The sequence below is a fragment of the Aethalodelphis obliquidens genome, unplaced genomic scaffold, assembly GCF_003676395.1.
Source record: "Aethalodelphis obliquidens isolate GAN/ISIS:26980383/991018 unplaced genomic scaffold, ASM367639v1 scaffold32, whole genome shotgun sequence".
NCBI lineage: Eukaryota > Metazoa > Chordata > Mammalia > Artiodactyla > Delphinidae > Aethalodelphis > Aethalodelphis obliquidens.
In genome coordinates this window covers 6,198,205-6,220,414 of record NW_020837976.1, presented here as the reverse complement: position 1 = coordinate 6,220,414, position 22,210 = coordinate 6,198,205, and the positions used below count along the sequence as shown (strand labels likewise).

At 40.4% G+C, this 22,210-nt stretch overlaps 1 long non-coding RNA gene across 2 annotated transcripts in view; it reads left to right on the top strand.

Annotated features, from left to right (window-relative positions):
* Window positions 1-22,210, top strand: part of LOC113631318 (uncharacterized) — a 110,150-nt gene that overhangs the window by 39,466 nt on the left and 48,474 nt on the right. The window contains exon 3 of one of the 2 annotated variants that reach the window (XR_003437261.1): window positions 9,749-11,608. The exons of the other annotated variant lie outside the window; for it this stretch is intronic. This is a non-coding gene — a long non-coding RNA (uncharacterized LOC113631318). Of the gene's footprint in view, window positions 1-9,748; window positions 11,609-22,210 lie in introns of those variants that run through there. 2 annotated transcript variants of the gene reach the window in all.

Below are 22,210 nucleotides of genomic sequence, written 5' to 3'. Positions count from 1 at the left end.
CCATCATCAATTAAATTATGCCTTTCTCTGCTAATTTTCAGTATGTGGTTGCATTATTATGAACTTTATTTTGTACATTTCTTTTCCCTAGTTGTTAGGAGTGCAAATTTTACATTCAGAGGAAACTTGAAAATCTCAGATCTCCTTGTTAACTCTGGACAAATCACTTAGCCTCTCTAAGCCTCGATTTTCTCATCTGTAAAATGGGGATAATAATGTTTTCCATATAGGACTGCAGTGAGGATCAAGGGAGACAGTGCCTGCAAAGCACTTAGCAGGGTGCCTGGCAAGCAGTAGTGCCCAATAAGTGTGAGCTGTTATTATGGTCCTGGAAATGATGCAGAGCATCTGCAGACTTGCTTTTTCTGAGTTATCCCAGTTAAGACTCAGCCACAATTCAGGAAAACAACCCCAAGCTTGTGCCTTGACTGATTAAGAGGAAAAAAGAAAAAATGAAGGCTCAGTTCCAGCTCTGGTTAAAATAGTTGGGAGACTCTAACTGGCACAGAGCCATCGTGTTTCACAATGTAGACACTGGACAGGGAGAGATCGGATTGAGTGGCAAAGAGGAGAGTTCGGGCCCAGGACGATCTCAGGTCTGTACAGGCTGCCCAAGGTTAGGGTACTCATTCATTCAACAGCATTTATTGAAGACCTAACAATCGGAGGCGCCAATAGAGAACCAGATATAACCCCGGTTCTCAAGGAGACTATAGTCTCATGGATTGTAAGGGAGAAAATGGTCTTGAGTCCAGGCCAAGGCTTTGGTACAAAAGGACGGTCCATTGTGACAGGAAGGAGATAGGCCCTTCTTTATGAGGTAAAGTAATGAGTTAAGACCAGGAGAAAGAGCCCAATCAGTTGTCAGTAATGGGACTGCTGACCAGATAAAATGTTAAAAGGAGCAGTGTAGGGATGGGAGCAGGGTCAGCAGAGGCAGAGGACCAGATCCAAGCAGAACAGGTACCTGTCTGGGGAAGATGCAGTAATGAGGAGGGCCATCTCAGGATAAATCACAACAGTGGCTCATTTTTTTTCCCCAGCTCCTGTTGAAATTTGCAATTCGGTGCTCTTTCTCTAGGTAGACTGCTACTGCTAAACAGAACAAATACCAGAAGGTGTGGTACATAATTGTTCTGTATATGCAATAAGACAGGGTGAAGACCCCATCATAACAGAGTCAGAATCTCAGCTTTAAAAAAAAATTTAAAGATTATCTTGTACACCACCTTTTTTAAAAAAAATATAAATCCAATGACATCACTCCCCTGTTTAAAACTTTTCCGTGATAGCTAATTCCCTTTAGCAAAATCTTCTCCCTGGGCCCTCAAAGCTGTGGGTGGGAACCACCTCCTGCCCCAGAGCCTCCCCTTCATTCCCTTGCCAGTGTTCCCAGCTTTATATAGATCTTTCTACCAAACTAAGCCCTGGGCTAACTCAGCGCTCTCACAGTCTCAGAAGCTGGGATGCTTTTCCAGCTGTCACCTGTCAGGGCTTAGCTCAAATGTCACCTAGTTTGATCACCCCACGATCCATCCGTCAGCCTCTCCCACCATCTTATTTATTTCTGTCGGAGAAATGGTCATAATTAGCAATTGCCTCGTTGAATTATCTGTTGACTTACTTATTGTCTGTATCCGTTAACTGTTTTGCAACCTCCACGAGGACAGAGATCTTGTCTGTTTCACTTATCACAGTGTCCTCGTTCCACAGCGTGGAACATGTATTTGGTAGGTGCTCAATAGTATTGTCGGACTGGTGCATAAAGAATGCCTCCGTAGGTTTTCCAGCATCCAGCCAAAGGATTACATAGACTATGTTTGAGTATTTATGGGGACAATGAATCCACTACTTCCCAAGGCATCCACTCAGCTGTACAGCCACCTCCTTAGAAAGCGCCATGTATTAAGGCAGAATTCGCCTCCTTAACTTCTCATCGTCCTCACTGGATCCTGGCCGGCACTGCATGAGTCTTATCCTTCCTCCATGGGCCGGCCTCATCATTTTCATGGCAAATGAAATCCCAGATTTTTTAAGTATTTTATGAGGAGACAATCCTGGCCAACTCTCCTCTGAACCACTTACTTTATATTTATTTTAAAATATGATGTATTCTATTATCGTATGAAACCTGTGTTAGAAATACATATATCTAATAAAATCCCCTGTCAAGTAGTGAAAAGTTATTTACACATATTTTCAAATATATAAAGTAGTGAAAATTAAACATCCCACTGAATAGCTTATTTCTTCTTTTGAGATATTCCAGAATCAAATTTAGTCTCGGAGACACTGCTTTGGGAAAGATCCCCAGTATCCTCCTTACTTGCTGCAAGTAATAATAAATCATTTTTTCTACTGAAAAAAAAAGATGTTTAGTCTTAACTATTACAAACTAAAATTGTTCCCTGGATTCATATACATTGTAAAAAATCTATCTGACAACTTCTGAACATTATTATTCAGGACCAGTATTTTTTAGTTTTTAAATTTTTTAAAAGGAAACAAATTTATTTAAACAAGAACTAAAATACAGTTCACCCATTTCTCCCACCCTTCCCCCCCCCCCCCCACCTCTGGCAACCAGCAATCTGTTCTCTGTCTCTGTGAGCTTGTTTTGTTTATTGTTTTTAGATTCCATGTATAAGAGAAATAATACAGTATTTGTCTTTCTTTGTCTTACTTATTTCATTTTATGTAATGCCTTCAAGGTCCATCCACATTGTCACAAATGACAAGGTTTCATTTTTTTATCTGAATAATATTCCTTTGTATATATATATATACACAAATCTTCTTTATCCATTCATCTGTCAGTAAACGCCTAAGTTGTTTCCATATCTTGGGTATTGTAAATAAAACTGCAGTGAACTTAAGAGTTCCTATATCTTTTTCGAGTTAGTGTTTTCATTTTCTTCAGATAAAAACCCAGACGTAGAATTGTGAGATCATATGGTAGTTCTCTTTTTAAGTTTTTGAGGAACCTTCATACTGTTTTCCATAGTGGCTGCACCAATTTACATTCCCACCAACAGTGCATGAGGGTTCCCTTTTCACCACATCCTCACCAATGCTTATTTCTAGTCTTTTTGATGGTAACCATTCTAACAAGTGTGAAGTGATAGCTCATTGTGGTGTTGATTTGCATTTCTCTGATGATGAATGATGTAGAGCATCTTTTCATGTACCTTTGACCAACTGTATGTCTTCTTTGGAAAAACATCTATTCAGATCTTCTGCCCATTTTTTAATCAGATTGTTTGGTCTTTGCTATTGAGTTGTATGAGTTCCTTATATATTTTGGATATTAACCCCTTATCAGATATATGATTTGCAAATGTTTTCTTGCATTCAGTAGGTTGCCTTTTTCATTTTGTTGACAGTGTCCTTTGTCATGCAGAAGCTTTTTAGTTTGATGTAGTCCCACCTTTAGTTTTGCTTTTGTTGTTTTTGCTCTTGGAGTCAGATGCAAAAAATTATCTCCAAGATCTATGTCAGGGAGCTTACAGCCTATGTTTTCTTCTAAGAGTTTTATGGTTTCAGGTGTTACATTCAAGTCTGTCATCCATTTTGAGTTAATTTTTGTGTATGGTGTAAAATAGTGGTCCAGTTTCATTTTTTTGCATGTGGCTGTCCAGTTTCCCCAACACCATTTATTGAAGAGACTGTCTTGTCCCCATTATATATTCTTGGCTTCTTTGTTGTAAATTAATATGTAGGGGTTTATTTCTGGGCTCTCTATTCTATTCTATTGATTTATGTGTCTATTTTTAATGCCGGTTCCATACTGTTTTAGTCACTATAGCTTTGTAATATAGCTTTGTTCCAGCTTTTTTCTTTTTTCAAGAATGCATTGGCAGGACCAATAACGTTTTAGGTATTAATTGATAGTGTTTTTACATGTTTACCTTAAACAGAAACTTATTTGACTTTTCATACCTCTAATGACATTTTTTCTGATTCCTACTAGTTTATTTCTGATTTACACTAAATAAGTACTGATATCTGAGTTTAGTTTAACATTCAACATTAGCATCTAAAGTCAATTGTTTAGCTATAAATTATCATACCTAGCATATGAAAGAATCACATAGCTGTAATCCCACCTTTTCAAAACTCATTGTCACCAATCCAGGCTCTATAGGACTCTGATTCCAAAAATAGTTGGCCTGAAAAGTATGTTCATTTTGGTCAACGATGTGAACTTTCTGTAAGCCAGGGCTTTATTCAGATCTTCAATGCTGTTATCAATGGCAAGATTGCCAAAACAGATGGCTACTTTTAATTTTTTTCTTTGGCAAAAGTACAATAAACATCAATAGGCTCAGGTTATGTTTTAACCTTCTTGTGTTTGTCTGAAAATGATAAGTAGTAGCTACAAGCTTCTGATTTTAGGCAAAGTAAAGCCACCTTATTGTTCTCTTGGACAGTTAATTGATTCAGGACCTCACAGACAAACTGGCCTCCATGCTTTGGTATAATATTTCTAACAAGATTCCATCTTGCTTTTTTCCAAACTAAATATATTTGTGGCCTATAAATAAGTTTTGCTTTTAGACTGGTTTGGTTCTTTTCTCTTGAGCCTCTCTGATGAGAAAGTATATGCTTCTCCTCTGAAATCAGGCTGTTCTTCCTGATTTTGATGTTGCTGTATTGAAATTCTATTTTCCCCCAGGGGATCCTTGTATACCTGACCTGGAGCAAAGGCACGTATATCATGAGGACTTTATGCTTACTGTCAATCATATCCTCAGGAAAATAAAATTGCTTTTAAAAGTCACTTGTTTGAGTTACTTCCTCTGGTTTTGATGAAGGTTGCAACCATTTTTTAATCAAATAAACACCTACTCCCTCTGCCTACCTCTGGACACCGCCATCTCCCGTCTTCCTTTTACATGATTTTTCCCATCTCAGTTGACTTAGCTGTTCTCTCCTCCTGGAACATGTTTTCCTTCACTGTTTCCATTGCTGGCTTTTCCTTATCGTTCAGGGTATAGCTTAAATATCACCTTCTCTCAACTTCGTATGTAAAGTTGATATCCTCTGATGGTTTATCTCCTAGCACCTGTTATTTATTACTTCTTAAAATTTATTTCATGGCACTTATTCTATCTGTAATCATTCTTTTTGTTTATTTACATATGCTCTACCTCTCACAATACAAGTTCCCAAGGACAGGGAACTTGTATGTTGGTCACCAATGTCTATTCAGACCCTGTCACCCACTTTCAGATCCTGATGTCAATTCTCACTTCATTATGTACTCCCAGTGCCCTCCCAATTCCATGTGTATTCTTATCAACTCAGCTACTTATAACTTTCCCCTCCCAGTGGACTCTGTTTTAACTCTCTACCCTGCCTTCTAAGTCTCCTGTCTTCCTGGGAGCTGCCCCCTGCATATGCCCTGCACCCCAGAAGCCATACTACTAGAAATGAAGGAGTAATGGTCAAAGTTGCTTAAAATCTTCTGAATTTGAATAACGTTCAGTGGCCAAGCTTTGCTACAGAGTCGATCCAATCAATGTAGATTTTTTAAAAATCTAGTAATCAATTGAATGCATTTGTTCTCCAAATATGTTCTGAGTACAGGTAAACAACAGTGCTGTTGCTTCAGCCCAGCACTCACCCTTCTTCTGGGTGCCACCCCTGCCTCTGTTTCTTTTGTTCCTCCTCTCCCACACCATCTACAGAGTGTAGCAGAAACTGCCATTTGACGATGGGACCCTTCGTTTGATCCGTTGGCAGCTGGCCAACGCTAGGCCCGTCATCCATAGGACACCGCACATCACTGGTCACCATGAATTACTAGTCTAGGGAATGGGTGGCTGATTCAAGCTCGGCTGATGATTCCCTTTCTTGAAATTTTGGGAGAATGGCTCTGAGTGCCTGGACGATAAGATGCAAAACTCAGAAGCTCGAGTGGCTGTTTCCTACCACGTGGGCCAGAGCAGCTGAAGAGACCAGGCTGGAGAGAGAGCAGAAGGGCAGTTGGGAGGAGAGGAGCTGAGCTGAGGGGAGAGCCTCAGAGAGTGTTTGGGTTCCTGTATCAGCTTCTCCCAAGATTCAGGACTGTTCCTGCCTGGGGTGTTTAAGGTGGCTTGTAGGGGTGGAAAAATTTCCCCTCTGCCTTTCCTGTTTCTTTGGCTGTTCTAATACATTGACATGAGATGGATTAATAGGAGAAAAACGAAGGTAATTTCATACATATTGGAGCCCCATAAAAATATGAGACTCTAAAAGAAATAGCCAAGGCAGGAAGCTTTTACACCTTTTAGACAAAGTAACAATACATTTAGAATTGACGACATGAATTGAACATGAAGAATTGACATGACAGAAGTCTTTGGGGTTGGGGTAGTAGACGGGTAAAGAAGTAACAAGGTTTGTTTATACAGCCTTCTCTGCACTGAGTTCCCTGTCTCTGGTGATAAGGATGCCTTCTGCCCCTCCTGGGACAGGGAAGGTACCTTTCACAGGGGAGATTTATTTCCTGCTTCGGGGGACAAAGGAGGGTCAGAGGGTCCTTCTCGCACCAGCTGTTTCTCAAGTACCTTTAATTCAAAATAATCAACATGCCAAAGTGACATATTTGCGGGTGACATATTCTGAACCCATACAGGCTCAACTTGGGCTTCTGTCACCTGCAGCCCAAAGAGTCCTAATAAATCCACACCAGCTCTCATACCTTCCTTCCCACCCTCGGTGAGCAGCCATCTTTCTCAAAGTGGGGTTACTGGAGCTTAGAGGGGCCTCATAAAGAGCCCCATTAGCTTTATTCATCTCTTAGAGTAGGGTAAGGGGCAGAGGGCACAGACCAGTCCTCCTTCACTGTTATTGATTTATCTCACACCATGGACCACAGGATGCTGCCTTGCTTACTGCTCTGCCCCAAGCACGGTGCCTGGCAAGCAGTAGACACTCACTAGATCTCTGCTGAATGGGTCAATCCACACGAAAAGCTGGACTCAGCTAAGCTAAAGAAGGCGCGTGAGGCTGGGGCCCAACGCTGGGTTTTCCAGAGGTTACAGTGTTTGGTTTGCAGGGCATTTTCTCCAGGGATATGCTGAAGTGTCTTCCTTGAGGTTAGGGGTGTGTTACCTGGAGAGGTTTAGTTTTTCCTTTTGCTGTGTTTTGTTTCTAATAAAGGCTGGATCTTCCTTTAGCAGACATGTTGTTAGGAAAAGTCGAAAACTGAGGGAGGAGTTGTATAGGATGTCTTTTTAAGGTCTCTTATAATGTTAAATTCCCTGTGGCTATCATTTTGTGTCTGAAAGAGGTATTAACAGATAAATTTGGGCTCAGAAGTGCTCCCTTTTGGAGCTGGTATTCTGTAGTGGAAAGCGCTGGGCTGTAGTTTCTAGCCTGTTTTGTGTCCTTGAGCAAGTTGATGAATCTCTCCAGATTCTGGTATCTTTTCTCCTCTGATCAACCTCCATACCTTCTTCCTTGGTCTCCTCAGGTAACCACCATCCTAAATGTGATCTTTATCACCACATTCCTGTGCATGTCTCTGTAATTTTTTAACACTTACGTATATTCCTTTTTCATATTTTTAGCCTTACATAAAAGGTGTCTATCTGTATATACCCTTTTGCAAACTTACTTTTTCACTTAACATTAGGTTTTTGAGATTTATTTATATTGCTACATATAGCTTGATTTCATTCACCTAAGAGCCGTGTAATATTTCATTATGTGAATCTGCTGCAGTTCATTTGTCCATTCTTCAACTGATGTACATTAAAGTTGCTTCTAATTTTTTGCTATCACTCACAACCCTGTTGAGAACATTCCTGTATAATACCATTGTTCACATATTTGAGAATTTCTATACGGTCAAATTTCATGTTTTCCAAAATCACATCATCTTCAAGATTCTATGCCTTTGTATTATATCTTCTCCTCTGCTTTCACAAATCAAAATGAGGACTTCTTAAAACACTGCAAATGTTTAATGATAATCCTTATAAAATGGATACAGAAATATTTATTTGGACACACAGGTTTCCATTCAGAATTATGAATGGAAGGATACAAATATAAGGCACAGAACCGGCACTCACAGTGCTGCCTGTGTTCTTGGTATGCCATCAGAGTGGTTAACAGTTCATTGAGAATCAATTAAAATAACTACCGGTCATTAGTGTGGACTTGGAGTATGAGTGCAAAGATCTCACTCACTAAATCATTCACGGTGACAGGAAAGTTTTAGCTCCTGTTAGGGAGTGTTGGTTCAGAATGTAATACCACCTAGTCCAAACTCTCTAATTTTCCTCATAAAAATAAACTTCAGATACCAAAGCATCATTTAGTCCTAGCCTCCTTCTTTTACAGAGAAGCAACCAAAAGGCTTAAATTTGCATAGCCAGGAAGTAACAAAACGGGCACTAAAACACGATTCCTGATAACTGCCTATTTCCCCCTCAATACTCTTCTCCTGCCCCTTGAGGTACAAGAGGATTGAAGACACTTTGCATTTTTGGTTTGTTTCCTAAAGCGGTTTGAACATAGCCATTCTCAAACCCGGTCTAGAAGTCTAGCAACCAGATGCATCACCAGGAGCAAGGATATAGTTTCTGTTCTCCAGTTGAAAAATCTGCACAAAGGAGAGCTTACTGTTGTAACAGCCCCAGACTTCAAAAGAAAGTTCAACAGTACAGAACCAATGTCTTTGGGAACATACCTTTCAAGAAGAAATCAAGCCACTAAGAGGGTTGGTGGGAAATTTCATGGTATCCAGGTCATTACAGATTAAAGGGGAGTAAAATATGAAAAGAAAACATGGATTGTTTTCAAATAAAAGAGGAACCTTATTTTTCACCAAGTGTTCTCTCTGTTATGTTTCCCTGAGTCACAGATTGCCAAAAGTTATATTGAGTTTTATGTAGAGGATTGAAAGTAAATGTTTTTGTGCTAATCCAACAGGCAGAATTCACCACTAGTCCCCCCTTACTATTCTCAAGCTTTTATCTCCATCTCCCGTGGCGTAACTCAGCCTGGGTTGTAAACATTGGCTTTCATGCCTGTCTCCCCAGCTGGCAGCCCACTGAGGGTCAGGACCACCTTGCCTGGAACACAGGACAACCCCCAGTAAAGAGCTCGATGGGAAGAAATGGGAAAGAGATTCCAGAGACAGAGAGCAGTTCATCGTTTCTGCAGGGCTCACAATGTATCAGCCAATCTTCAGTGTGGTCACAACCTTCTAGGTGTGTTTGTGAGCTTGGTAGCTCTAGATATTCCATTGGGCCTCTTGTGAAGAATTAAACAACTGTTGTCTAACTTTTGTTACACAGTCACATTGGTATATATGTATAACCCGGAAATGGTTTAATTAATGATTATCATATGAATGGAGCTGTACCTTCCCAATAGTTAGAGTGACTATAGCCACTGGCCAGTCTCCCCCACTTTCCTAGGCTCAAGGTGTTGGGAAAAAACTGTACTCTTCTTGGCGTGGTTTAATCAATTTGGAATATTCTTGTGGGGATGTTTTGTTCAAGTCATGAAGCCTCGTAAACTAACTGTTTAGCAAAATATTACATTTTATGATGTCATCCCTTCAAGATCAGCCTGGCTGTCTGTTTTTATATCTGGCAACTGTAGACTGTGATAGAAAATTCCAGGAGACAGATTGGTAGAGGATAAACTGACGGCTCTTCATGTTGCCTGGCAATCCCGTGTTCCCTAGCGAGCTGTTTCTCTCCTGTTTTCCAGAGAAGCAGTTTCTGACATGTTACTTTCTCCTCAGCACTCCAGGCACATGTGCTCCCCCGGTGTCTCTCTGCAGATCCCCTCTCCTCCTACTTCACAGAAAAGAGATGAACATCAGAGAAAACTCTCGGAACTTCCTTCTAACAACATACAGACGGATCAACTTCCACCCCGTCTCCGGCTCTCCTCTCAGCTTCTTCCACCTCCCCCTCTCCTCCCATTCATGTTCTGTCTCCCGAAGGGTCTATTTCCTCAGTGATCTTGCCCATTTCTTCTCTTCTCCTATATTTTCATCTTTTCTCTGTCACTTCCTTGTATCTGTATCTATGCATGAGCTATACATGGTCCCCACAGACCTCACTGATCTAAAAATAACCTAACTCACATATCCAGTTCTTTCGACCATATTTTTCCTCCTCCCCCAATTTATCCCTTTCCTCCCCTTGCTCTTCTTAAAAGACTTTTGTGTAATCACTGTCTCCACGTTGTTATTCTCTACTCACCCTGCCCTTACATCGTGCCGTCTGCCCCCGTCAACCACTAGTCCTGTTTCCCCCAGCATCCTGCCTGCCCTCAAATCTAGCATGTCCTTCCCAGCCCCCATCTTAGATCGGTGCAGTTTTAGATACTAGTGGCCCTTCAATGCCACCTTCCCTTGGTGTCCCTGATGGCAGACTCTTCCACTTCTCCTACCCTTCTCTGGCTGTATTCTCAGTTCCTTCTTCAGACTACTGTGTTGCTTTTTCCATGCCTTAGATGTTGGTATTCTTCCAAGTTCTACCTTTGGGTTTCTTTTCTTCTCATCCTCATGCTCTCCCAGTGTAATGCCATCTGTAGAGCCCTGATGCCTCACACCATCTGCTTCCAGGGCATCTGTCCTTGACTGCCCCACAGATCCCTTCAACTCAGGAAGTACAATGCTAACCTCATCGTTTTTCTCCAAAGCCTGTCCCGTTTAGCTGTTGAGGCAGTGGCCCCACCTAAAGACCTTGCTGCCATCTGTGATGCCTCCATTTTCCTTTTCCCTCCTGCATAAATCTCTTCTTGGCCTCCAGTGGTTCTTGGGACAAACCTAGACTCCATAATTTGACTGTCAAGTCCCTTTATTATAAGACCTCTACTTAACTCTCCAGGCTCGTTTCTGTCCACACTGGTCATGTTGCCCTTACCCTTCAGCTGTGCTAAATTTCGCCTGGTTCCTTGAACCAGTCATCGGGCCTCTCAACCCTAGGCCTCCGCAGGTGCCTCTAGAAGCATTTCCTGTGTTGCCCCCCCCGCCGTCATGTGCTCCCTGTACTCGCTATGAAAGCACTGATGATGGTGAATTTGGAGTGTTTGTTAAAATCACGCCCATCACCTTCAACCCACCAGGTCATCAGATTTGTGAGGGTGGCACTAAACAGGCCATTTCACGGTCGTGTCCCCTGCACCTGGCACATGCTTCCCTTGGCCGTGACAGGTAGGATTTTGCCATATTTTTTGCAAATACTGAGTTAGAAATCTTTGGAAAAAATACAGGTATATGCCTTCTTGCTTAGGTACATATATGTCAGCCTCCCAACTTGCATAACCATGAAAATGATGTTTTCTCGCTCTGTGAGAATCCGTCATCTGACTGCATGGAAAGAACAGTGTTCTCTATCATGGAGACATACTTCTGTAAAACTTCTTTTTTATCATGCAGTATTTTAGTGATAATCTAGTTAAATTTTAGTGTATTGTAATTTTTTGGTTTTTCTCAACGATAAAAAAATTTACTTTATAGGTTAGTTATTAAATTTCTATCCTTTTACTCAGAACTCTTACTTCTCTTATTTTCTCAATCTTACCCTTCTGAAATTTCTTTGTTTTCCAGAACATTTTAAACTCACTTGGGGGGTACTTCCCTGGTGGTCCAGTGGTTAAGACTTAACCTTCCAATGCACGGGCTGTGTGTTCGATCCCTGGTTGGGGAGCTAAGATCCCACATGCCTTGCGGCCAAAAAACCAAAACACAGAACAGAAGCAATATTGTAACAAATTCAATAAAGACTTTAAAAATGGTCCACATCAAAAACATAAATAAATAAATAAACTCACTTAGGTAGTCCATATGTGTGTGGCCCTCAGTGCAAAATTATTGTCCAGTGTTAGTGTGATTTTTAAAAGCCAATAAAGAAGAATGCAGGGGCAGAGTTGACACCAGTGACATTGACAGCCATCATCTTGGGAAGTTTCCCATTTGTTTGGACCCATCTCAGAGAAAAAACAAAATACATCCTGCCCAGATGCCATTTTCTTCTTTGCAGATGACATTTAACTGTTATGTGGGTGGCAGCTGGCTACATATTTAGTAAAGATTCTTGATGGAGAGAGAATTTTCCTCATTATTTTTTTTAAAACTGAGAAGGCCAGAAATTGACATCAAAAATGGTTCAGATCTAATCAGAGTAGAAACAATAACAGAGGTGAAATGTCCAGCTTTCCGTGCTGTGCCCGAGCACTGAACACAGTACTTGTGTAACATACTCTTAATAAAAACATCACAGTGATAAATGTAGAATTCCAGAATGCTTACCATGTGCTGTATGGGTAAAGTAACAATTAATAGTTGTTTGCAAATGAAAAGCAATTAGACATGAATATTTATCTATTTCATGGTCCTAGGAACAGCTTTCAAATTACTTTTATAACCAATTTATTACAAATTATTAGCTCATATAAACCAGGCTCACACAACTTTGCATTTCTTGTAATATGAAATACTGCTTTAAGATATGAATGATTTTTATCGTAAGATAGTCTCTATGGTTTCTACATGACCCATCACAAAATAATTAGCTAAGAAAGGTATATTTATTAATATTAAGAAACTCTACTTTTAAACTTTCAAAATTCAGTTTTTAAATGCTCTTCAGATGCATAAAGCCAAAGGATATCTAGTAGAAGGAGAAAAGAAGAGGGGCAGCCAGCGCTCACACACTCAATAAACCAATGGAGGTTTTACTAAGCCTTCTTTTAAGTTTGCTCAGGAGAGAGATAAATCCATAAAGCAGTCAGGCTGCTCGTGATCATGTTGCCAGAAATACACTATAAACAATGGAACTGCCGTCAAAATTTGGACTCAGAATTTTATGATTGACATTAAGGGTCAGTGCCTGTATTTTAGATCCATTCCCAGAAGCAATTTAATAATCAGCAGAAATCAGAAGTCCATTCACTGAACCACTGGCAGAAAATTAGGTAGAGACTCCCAGTCTCCTTTGAATCAAAGGTATGTCCGATAACCCAAAGCTAGGGAAAAAGACGTAACTGCAACCTGAAATCCCATATCCAAAAAGCGAGATGCTCTGTTTTTGGTAGTGCTGTGAAGAGTTATGAGTAATCTAGAATAGATGGGAAAAATCACAAAATGCCCTTCAATGGAAAACTGGGAGTAAAGGAAAAAAATTAATAGGTTTTAATTCTGTTTCTCATTCTTCTGAAATATTTTTTACATCAACTAGATTGAGCTTGTAATGGCAGGTGTCCGTTTGAAAAACTCTGAACAAATTCAAATCCTACTAAGGCAATACCCAGTGAAATTTAAATGGCATAAGTCTTGTGTATTTCACAGGAACAGGCAGGCAGCTTTTCTTCCTCTGTATCTCCTACATTTAAATTCCATGCTCTCTGTTTACAATTGGCAAGAGTCAGGGGTTATCCTCGATTTCTGCCAAGATGCCAAGTAACTTGGCTGATGTTGGATTCCAGGAGGCAAAGAGCCTTCTTCCCCGAAGCAATTTCTGATTAAGAAGAAAATGAGATCTCAGGTGTAGTTTTAGCATCTGGAATTCTTAAATATTCATTTATTCAGTTTTGACTTTGGGATTTGGGTTGTTACATTTTTGGTGTGTCCCGTGAATAGCACTACTACGTGAATCATTATATCAACTTCAAACAATTGTGTTGCTGTTCCTTCCAGAAGGCTCCCTTGTAAGGTTCATATAACTTCATAAGGGCATCCGTCTGTGTCTGTATTCTCTGAATATTCATGAAAGTCATTGAAGGCCAAGGACTGCAGGGAGGAGGGAGGGTTACTGAGGGAGGGGGTTTGTGCAAACATGACAGGATGAGATTTCAGCTTCCTGGTCCAGTGTGAAATGCACAGACCGAAGGTTTCCTGGGGGGGATGGTGATGATTTGCAAAGAATAGCCTTGTGGCAAGGCTTTGGCTGTCTTGTCGGATCATGCTTGATGTCAGTGCATAAACATGGCCTCTTCTCTTGCCACAATATTTATGTCTGCTTTGGAGCAAGCTGCTCCCCAGCAATTCTGAGAACTAATAGGGTGTCCTGGAGAAATGAGTAAATCTTCCCTTGTTTTTGACATTTCTCCGCATTACCTCGTTGCCCTCCCCAGACTTCTCACCTCTTTCTTTCTGATTCTGTAGGATTTAACTAAACCGAGGACACGATACTCTATCTTTATGGCATGAAGGACTATCTTTTTTTACAAATGTAAATTTCTATTAAAAAAAAACACATAATTCCAAAAGATTCATTAAGGTGCCACTGAATACTACGGCCTTTTACCAGGTGACTATGCATTAGGGAAAAGGAAATGATCAGTCTTTTCAGGAATTACTGGACACTGGCCCTGAATTGACACTAATTTCAGGAGACCCAAAACATCATTGTCAGACTAGGGACTTGTGGGGGTGGTGATCAGCTCAGATGCACCTCACAGTGCATGGGTCATCCCCAAACCCATCCTGTGGTCATTTCCCGAATTGTAAGATGCATAGGTGGAATAGACATACTCAGTACCTGGCAGAATTGCGTTAGAGATCCTGAGAAATATGTCTATTGGAAGAACACTGTCTGATCTGTGTGTTATTTCCTAATAGATGTATATTTTAGGGAAGGAAATAATCACTGATTAGCACCGAGGGAGCTCCCGCTGAGTAGCTGTGTGGCCTTGACTGAGGCCCTCAGCCCACCCAAATATGTCTCCTGACCTAAAACACAAGGAAGTGATAATAGTCGTTTTCAGCTCTAAAATGCTGATATTTTTATTTGCTTACAACTCTCTTCTTCCAGCATTTTTTCCTTTGAGTAGTCACACTGGAGATGTATTGGGTTCATATCTATTTCTTTTGTATTATGACCAAATAAAGATAGCTTGGCACTCCTGCACATTTTTAGTGGTAGATCGTGCAATAAACGCTGTTTTCCTACATTCTTTTGCTTCCACATGCGTCAAATTTGCCTTTTTCCTCTTCTCTCTTGCAGCCCCACCTCCTCATTTTGGAGTTCTGGCTAGTTTGACATGAAAAATGTGCATTACGAAGCCTAATGGATAATTACATCAAGGAGGGAGGGAATGATCTAAATTTCAAAATCAGAATAATCACCTAAGTCTTAACTGTAACTAGCATAATATAATTACTTTTTTTCTTCAACTTTTTTTTTATTGTTCTGCATATACAAGGATGATTTTTCATTAACTTTTAATGCTGTTTGTAACTCCATTCCAGTGTATTCGATGTAGCTTTGAATAGAAGAGTTCTACTCAAAATAGAACACAATGTTGCTAAGCTTTACCGTAAGACACAGACTGCTAAGGAAGCTGTAGGAACAGCATTTTTATTGAGGTTGTTTTGTTTAAGGGAAGGGACAAGCCCACTCATACCTGAGATCATATCTCAGCAATAGCAAAATTTTTGAGCAGTGCAGGGTAGTAAATACAGCTTTAAACTTTTAAATTTACCTGAATCACTCATTGTAAGTATGTTTGCTCTTCAGTAATTGTAAAACCTGGAGAGCTTGAAAAGTGACAATCCTGCCTTCACGTCCTATCTACGCTTCTGCTCTTACTTCTCTGGGTTGTTAGCTGGAGATAACCTTAGCTTTTCTCATCAAACACAACTTCACAGGACTTTGGAATAAGCCATATTGACTACAAATATGGCAGAAAAACACCCAAAGGTACTATGCAGAACGCTGGGTTTTAAGTGACAGAAATCCATCTCCATGTAGGTTAAATCAATAGATAAATAGGTAGATATATTCCTTAGTCTCTGCCCAGGCCCTGGGAAGTCCACAGTGGTGTCAGAACTATAGCAGGGTCCAGAGTTCCAGCAGTTTCATCATGAGGACTCCCTCCATCTCTGGCTTCCTCTCTTGGTTTTGCTTTTTTCGGGACAGTGGCTTCCTCAGCGGGTGCCTGCATTTGGTGGCAAAGATGCCCATGGGAAATTCCAGACTTTTATCATCTTGATTGATAGCAATTACAAAGAAGAGGCCCCTTCCTCCCCTGGTGCTTATGTCAGTTACTGAAAATGGACCCTGATCCACCCTGCAGGGGTCTTCTGCTACAGTTACTGTCCTCGTGGAAATAAATATTCTGACCAGCCAACCTGACCTTCCCCTGTCTCACAGAACGTATGGTCTGACAATTGACAGCTTTGTGCCAATCAAGGAGGTGGGGTGGTGCAGGTAATACTGCAGAAGAAGCCATGAGGACAGGTTTTAAAACTGTAGCTGATATTCATGCTACCACATTCAACTCTGCAGCAGTGGAGTTACCCAGCTCCTAAAGGGGCTCACAAAGTGACCTCTAGAGATGACTCAATGGAAGTCCTCCTGTCTATGGGACAAACCTGAGTTGTGAAAGTCCATAGAACTGGCATTTCCTTCAGTGATTGTCTTTCTTATCCAAATATGTTACATGAAGTCAGGATTCTCTACCTCTTTTTATACTCACAACAACCCCATAAGATAGGTACCATTATGATTCTCAGTTTGCAGTTGAGGAAACAGTCACAGAGAGGGTAGGTAACACACAGCTAGTAGTGTAACAGGGTTGCTCAAGCCTTTTTTCAATCATAATCACCTGAGAAGCTTTTTTTTTTAATGTGGATTACCTGGGTCTCACCCTAGGACATCCCAGTTCAGTAGTTCTGGAATTGGGTGGTGAGCCTTACAGTTTATAATGGCCAAAGTGATTCTGGTGAGTGATCAGACTCAAGAGCCACTGATCCTGAGAGCAAGAAGGAAGCAGAATGGCAAAGGGCTGGAGGATTTTAGTTATGAGATAAGCAGTAGTAAAGAACACAGGAAAAATAAATAAAGTACTTGAAATCATTTGTGGCAACCTGGTCATGAAACTGTGGTCCTGTTATATCAGGAAAAGAGCATCTAGGAGGAGGCTGAGTGGTAGTGACTCTAATCTCTCCTTCAGCCACTGCTTTCTCTACCCATTTCCAGAATTTACTCTTAATATAGGCATCTGTTTCCTCTCTATCTGTTTCAGCCATAGTGGAAAAACATGTTTTTTCTTTGGCTAACAAACGTTCTTACTAATGTGAAATGAACAACTTAAAACCTCACAGTGATTCTAGAGGCTGTTTCTTCCGTTTGGAGTAGTCCTGCCCATCTCCTCCCTTCACTACCACTTACACTTCAGTTCTCAGGTTTAATATCACCACCTCCATGAGGCCTTCCCTGATCTACCCATCTCTGCTAGGTTCCCTGGATACACTCTCTATCAGCACCTTGTACCTTTCCTTCAGAGCAGTTACCATAATTGGCAACTGTTAATTTACTAGTGTGACTGATAGTCTGGTACTGATCGCCCCCCATAAACTATAAATGAGTGACCGCATTTGATTTTTTACTGCTGTATTCTCAGCATGCTGTACTGTGCCTGGTGACACATATTAAATATTTGATAATTCTCTGTTGAATGAGAATAAGGATAGTCTCCTTTAAAAAGCCAGTGATGCCTGGAATAAGTCCTTAAGGAGACATTTCCCCAAATGGAATTTCTCAAGAGAAAGAAGTAGAGAAAGGCTAGGAGAAACTAAGAAAATGCTTTGAGAGCAAGTAGCAAAAAACTGATAAGGAGGCAATTATCACCTGCAATCTAAGTACAGACTTAAGCAAACGGAGCCTTAAGCTGTGCAAATAGCTGGCAAGCCACAGGAAAGGGGCAAGTAATCAGGCCATTAGCTAGAGAAACAAGAGCTAGGTACAGGGAAGAGGATATAATGTTCTTGGAAGTATTTTGTTGTTGTTTGTTTTTTCACAAAATGTTACAACTGAAAAAGACTTTTAATAACACCTACCCAGCAGTCCCCAAGCTGGGGTCGCCATATTCCAGAATCTTAGATTACTGGGAGCTCTTAAACTATGTTCAAAGTTTCTGACAGTCCAGTGAATGGCATATCTTTCTCTATAATGTGGCTGAATGACTTAACAGAAAGCAAAAGTCGTTTGCATTTGCTCCCAGGCTTATCAACTCCATGAAGTTATGGGTGTACCTTGTTAATTAAAACAAGAAGGTAGATGTAGTTGGTTGGGTGGGTCAATCATTCAGAAGTACTGGGTCCAAGAGGAGATATAATACAGTCTGATGACTTTATCCAAAGGCAGCTCTCATCAGCCCCACACCCAGAGTCTATGATCTTTTCAAGAACTCATGAAAATGTTTGAGTGATTGACAGACATAGTTTTTGGCTCCCAAATTAAAAAATAAAATGAAACTGCTAACTCAAGATCAATGCACATTCACCTAAATGCATATAAAACATAACTCTTAATCAACTTCATTAATTCTCTAACAGAAATCATTAACATTTTCATTAAGCTTGAAAAGTATATAACGGTTAGCCAGGAGATTCTGATGTGGGTAGGGGGGATGGTGGGGGAAGGAGAGGTCAAGAGGAATAGCCCCCATTCTGACAAGACTGAGGGCTCCTTGGGAAGAACTAAGGGCCTCTTCCGTGGTTAAGCGAAAGGAGTCCCGTGGTGGAGGTGGTCCAAGGCAGTGGTGACTGGGGACAGCAGTGCATAGGTGAGCAGGGGCTCAAGGGTACATTGTGAGCTGCTTTCTCCACAGCCAACTTTAGATCTACAGGTGTTGCTATGATTTTGTTTCCTGTTTATTAAATCTCTTTCTAAGGTATTTTGCTAGCACTCTTACTTGGAAAGAGTTTTTGAGTCTGGCCTTGAAGTCAGACAGCCCAGGCTCAGAGTCCCCACTCTGTCTGCAGATTTCAAATTCCCTCATGTTGAGCTCTCCCAGCCTCTGTTTTCTCATCCATCAAATGGGTTATTAATACTTGCTTCCAAGGCTGGTGTAAACATATTAAGTAATGTGGGAGCACTTAGCATAAGGCCTGACGTAGAGTAGATAAAATTTTTCCTATCCTAAATATCCAAGTCATTAAAAATAGCATGCATTTTACACATATTGCTTGAGTATGTTCCTCATCCTTTGGTCATTTAAGAAAAGAGTCTTCAAAACTGGGTGTGAAAGTGGGAAGTGAAGTCTGGTATCCACATTTAAAACAGGAAAAGGTATCTATTCACAGATGATATGATATTAAATATGGAAAGCCACAAAAAATTAAGTGAGTTTGGCAAGGTTGAAGGATACAATCTTATACAAAAATAATTTGTATTTCTATACGTGCAGTGAACAATCCGAAGTGAAATTAAGAATCCCACTTACAGTAGCATGTGGTGACCTAAATGGGAAGGAAATCCAAAAAAGAGTGGATATATGTATACGTACAATTCACTTTGCTGTACAGCAGAAACTAACACAACATTGTAAAGCAACTGTACTCCAACAAAAATTAATAAAAAGAGGAAAAAAGAATAGAATACATAATTAGGGATATATCATCAGGGATAAATTTTGCATTTCTTCTGTTACAACAGAAGAAATGCAAAATGTACGCTCTAACTACAAACCAGTATTTAAAGAACTAATGACTTCAGGAACACAGCCCTCTTCCACGAAAGAGATTGGAGAGGGCATAGCAGTAGACTCCTAAATCCACTCTACCCCAGGTGAGTGGTGGAAATCAGACTTGAACTTGAGTCAGAATCACTGAAGTGTTTGTTAAAGCACAGATTGCCGGGTCCCACCCCCAGAGTTTCCGATCCTGTATGTTTCCGGTGGGGCTTGAGAACTGGCATTTCTAACAAATCCCCGGATGATGCTGATGCTACTGGCCTGTAACCACACTTTGAGAACCACTGGTCTATGGTCGCCATTGCCCTGGTTGTTCATGGGTGATGGAATGGGCATCTGCTCTAAATTTAGCCCCAGAAACCTGAAGGGATATGTGCTGCAAGACGTGACATACCTCACTGGAGAATGAACAGTGCCTCCCCTCCATCCTTTTCCCCAGAGACATTCTGTTTCTAGATATGCAGCCTAGGAACAGCAGAGGCCATCCTGTGACCATCTGTGACCATGAGGGCACACACCTCATCAGGACACCAAGGCTGAGATGGCCAGAGCAGGGAACTGGAAGAAATTTGGGTCTGTGATGACATATGGCCCAGATGGTACCTGGCCTGGGGCCTGAGCTTCCAATTATGTGAGAAAATAAATATCTTCATTGTTTTAGCCAGTTTGAGTTGGACATTTCTGCTCATTATAGCCCAAAATATCCTAATTAATATAGAAATGCCAGAGGGCATGAAACCTATAAAGGGAACAGAAATATTTTAGGTAGAAAAAAAACCCATCACATGCAAACAAGAGGACATGTTAGACCTGTGTGAAGCAAGAGGAAACAGTAGAGCCCAGATCTAACTAAGTGGGAGAAAGCAAGGAGGCAAAGGCCAGTAGCAAATTAGAAAAACAAAACTTTTTTCAAGTGGCAGAAATGAAACAATCCAAACCAAAAACTGGACCATAAAACTCTACATTGAACGTTTACACTTTTGCAATTCCATCTATTTTAATGTGTTTTAAACCCTCAGGCAGAAGCTCTGTCTTCCCCCCTCTGCCTTCCCAGACCACCCTGGTAATAAATTACTCAACTCTGCTTCCACCTTAATAAAGAAAATTAGACTTCCCCATTTCTCTCCTCAGCCAGGAGCTTCCCCTCCCGATAATGGGTAAGACATGGAGCCCTAACTTCTCTTAAATCTGCCAAGGGCTCAGAGGCTACGGTCCTGAACCTTCCCTGATTATGAAGAGAAACATCAAATTGTCAAACTCACCTAGGTAACCGGGGCACAACCTTGAGGTTAAAAACAGTAGTTGTCAGAATCAATTTTAAAATTCACTAGGAGCCGCTGTCAGACAAATGAAGTGGTGATGATGAACTGATTCAGATAAGAAGTGATGGAAGTCAAGCAGCTGGTCTCAGCACCGATTAGACTGTGGCACTGGAGCAGCCAGCCACACACATGGCCACGTGCTCCCTGGGAATCAGCAAGCCGTCAGGGCTGCATTGGGATCGAACAATTAGATAAGCTCCAGATCTCAGTTGGATTAGTCAAAGGCTTTGCAGAGTCTTCAACTGTGGCCACACACCCCTTCTTCCCTAGGTCCAAGACAGGAGATCTATCACTCACTCAGTATTTTGCTGTCTAACTCCAAGGCAAAAATGAGCAACTTCTCAGCAAAATTTAAAATAATCCAGCTCCTTCACACTATGAACAAATGACACTTGCCGGGGTAAATAGGGACATCGAATCCCAGGAATCAGTAGGCTCTGTCCCATGCGCTTGTAAGAGAAAAAAAAAAAGGTAGTTGTGCCTTGATTAAGGACTGACTTAATGAGATCCAGCTTTCAGGTGACCAGAGGCCATCCCAGGTGTGGGCACAAATTCATGATACTGTAATATTATCGGCTTTCACATGCTCTGTTTATTTGCTACATAAATCTTGCTGTGTAGTGGGATTTGCTAGAAACACTATTGGCATCTTATTATGAATACAACTCAACACTTCTGACCTCCTATTCCTATAATTATTCCATAACTGCCTTGAGAATTATCATATGATATTTTGGCATATCTATGAATGTAAAACAACATTGTCCTATGCAGTGAGGATATAAAATAAGGATACTTATTTTTAAAATGTCTGGGAAAAATTAAGTTTCTGCCCGCTTGGACCTGATAAAGACCAGAATTGAAAAAGAAGAATAATTTATATATCCCAATATGAAATGCATTAATAAGTATACTATCTTTATGTTACATTGTATATATAATTAATAGTGATTTTTCTATTTGGTAGGATAAGAGGTGATAATAGGGGATAAATTTTTCTATACTTTCCGTGACTCCTTCCTCTCCTTTCAACTTTTCCCAAATGATTCAGATATTTCTTGGTAAAAAAAAAAAACGAAATAGCATTATCTTGAAAAAGAAAAGTGTTCTTTGGAACAGAAAAATTCATATTTCTATTTAGATCCATTTTTTCTTTTCATTTTTCGTTTCCCTCGTCTATCTTCCAGTATCTGAAAATACGTAAATGTGTAATCCAAACTCTCAGTCTTTTAAAGGGATTGTCCGTATTTATCATACAAAACTATCTATCAAAATGAAACATCATTTAATATTTTTCACATATAATTTAAATACTTACCCACACTAGAAAAAGCTCATTTGCTTATGTCTATAAAATAATACATTTTTCTATCACTTTATATTCAAAGTTGTAAAGAACTATAATTTAACTGATGATAAAAAGCCAAAACCAGGGAGTTTTGAGTCTTAGC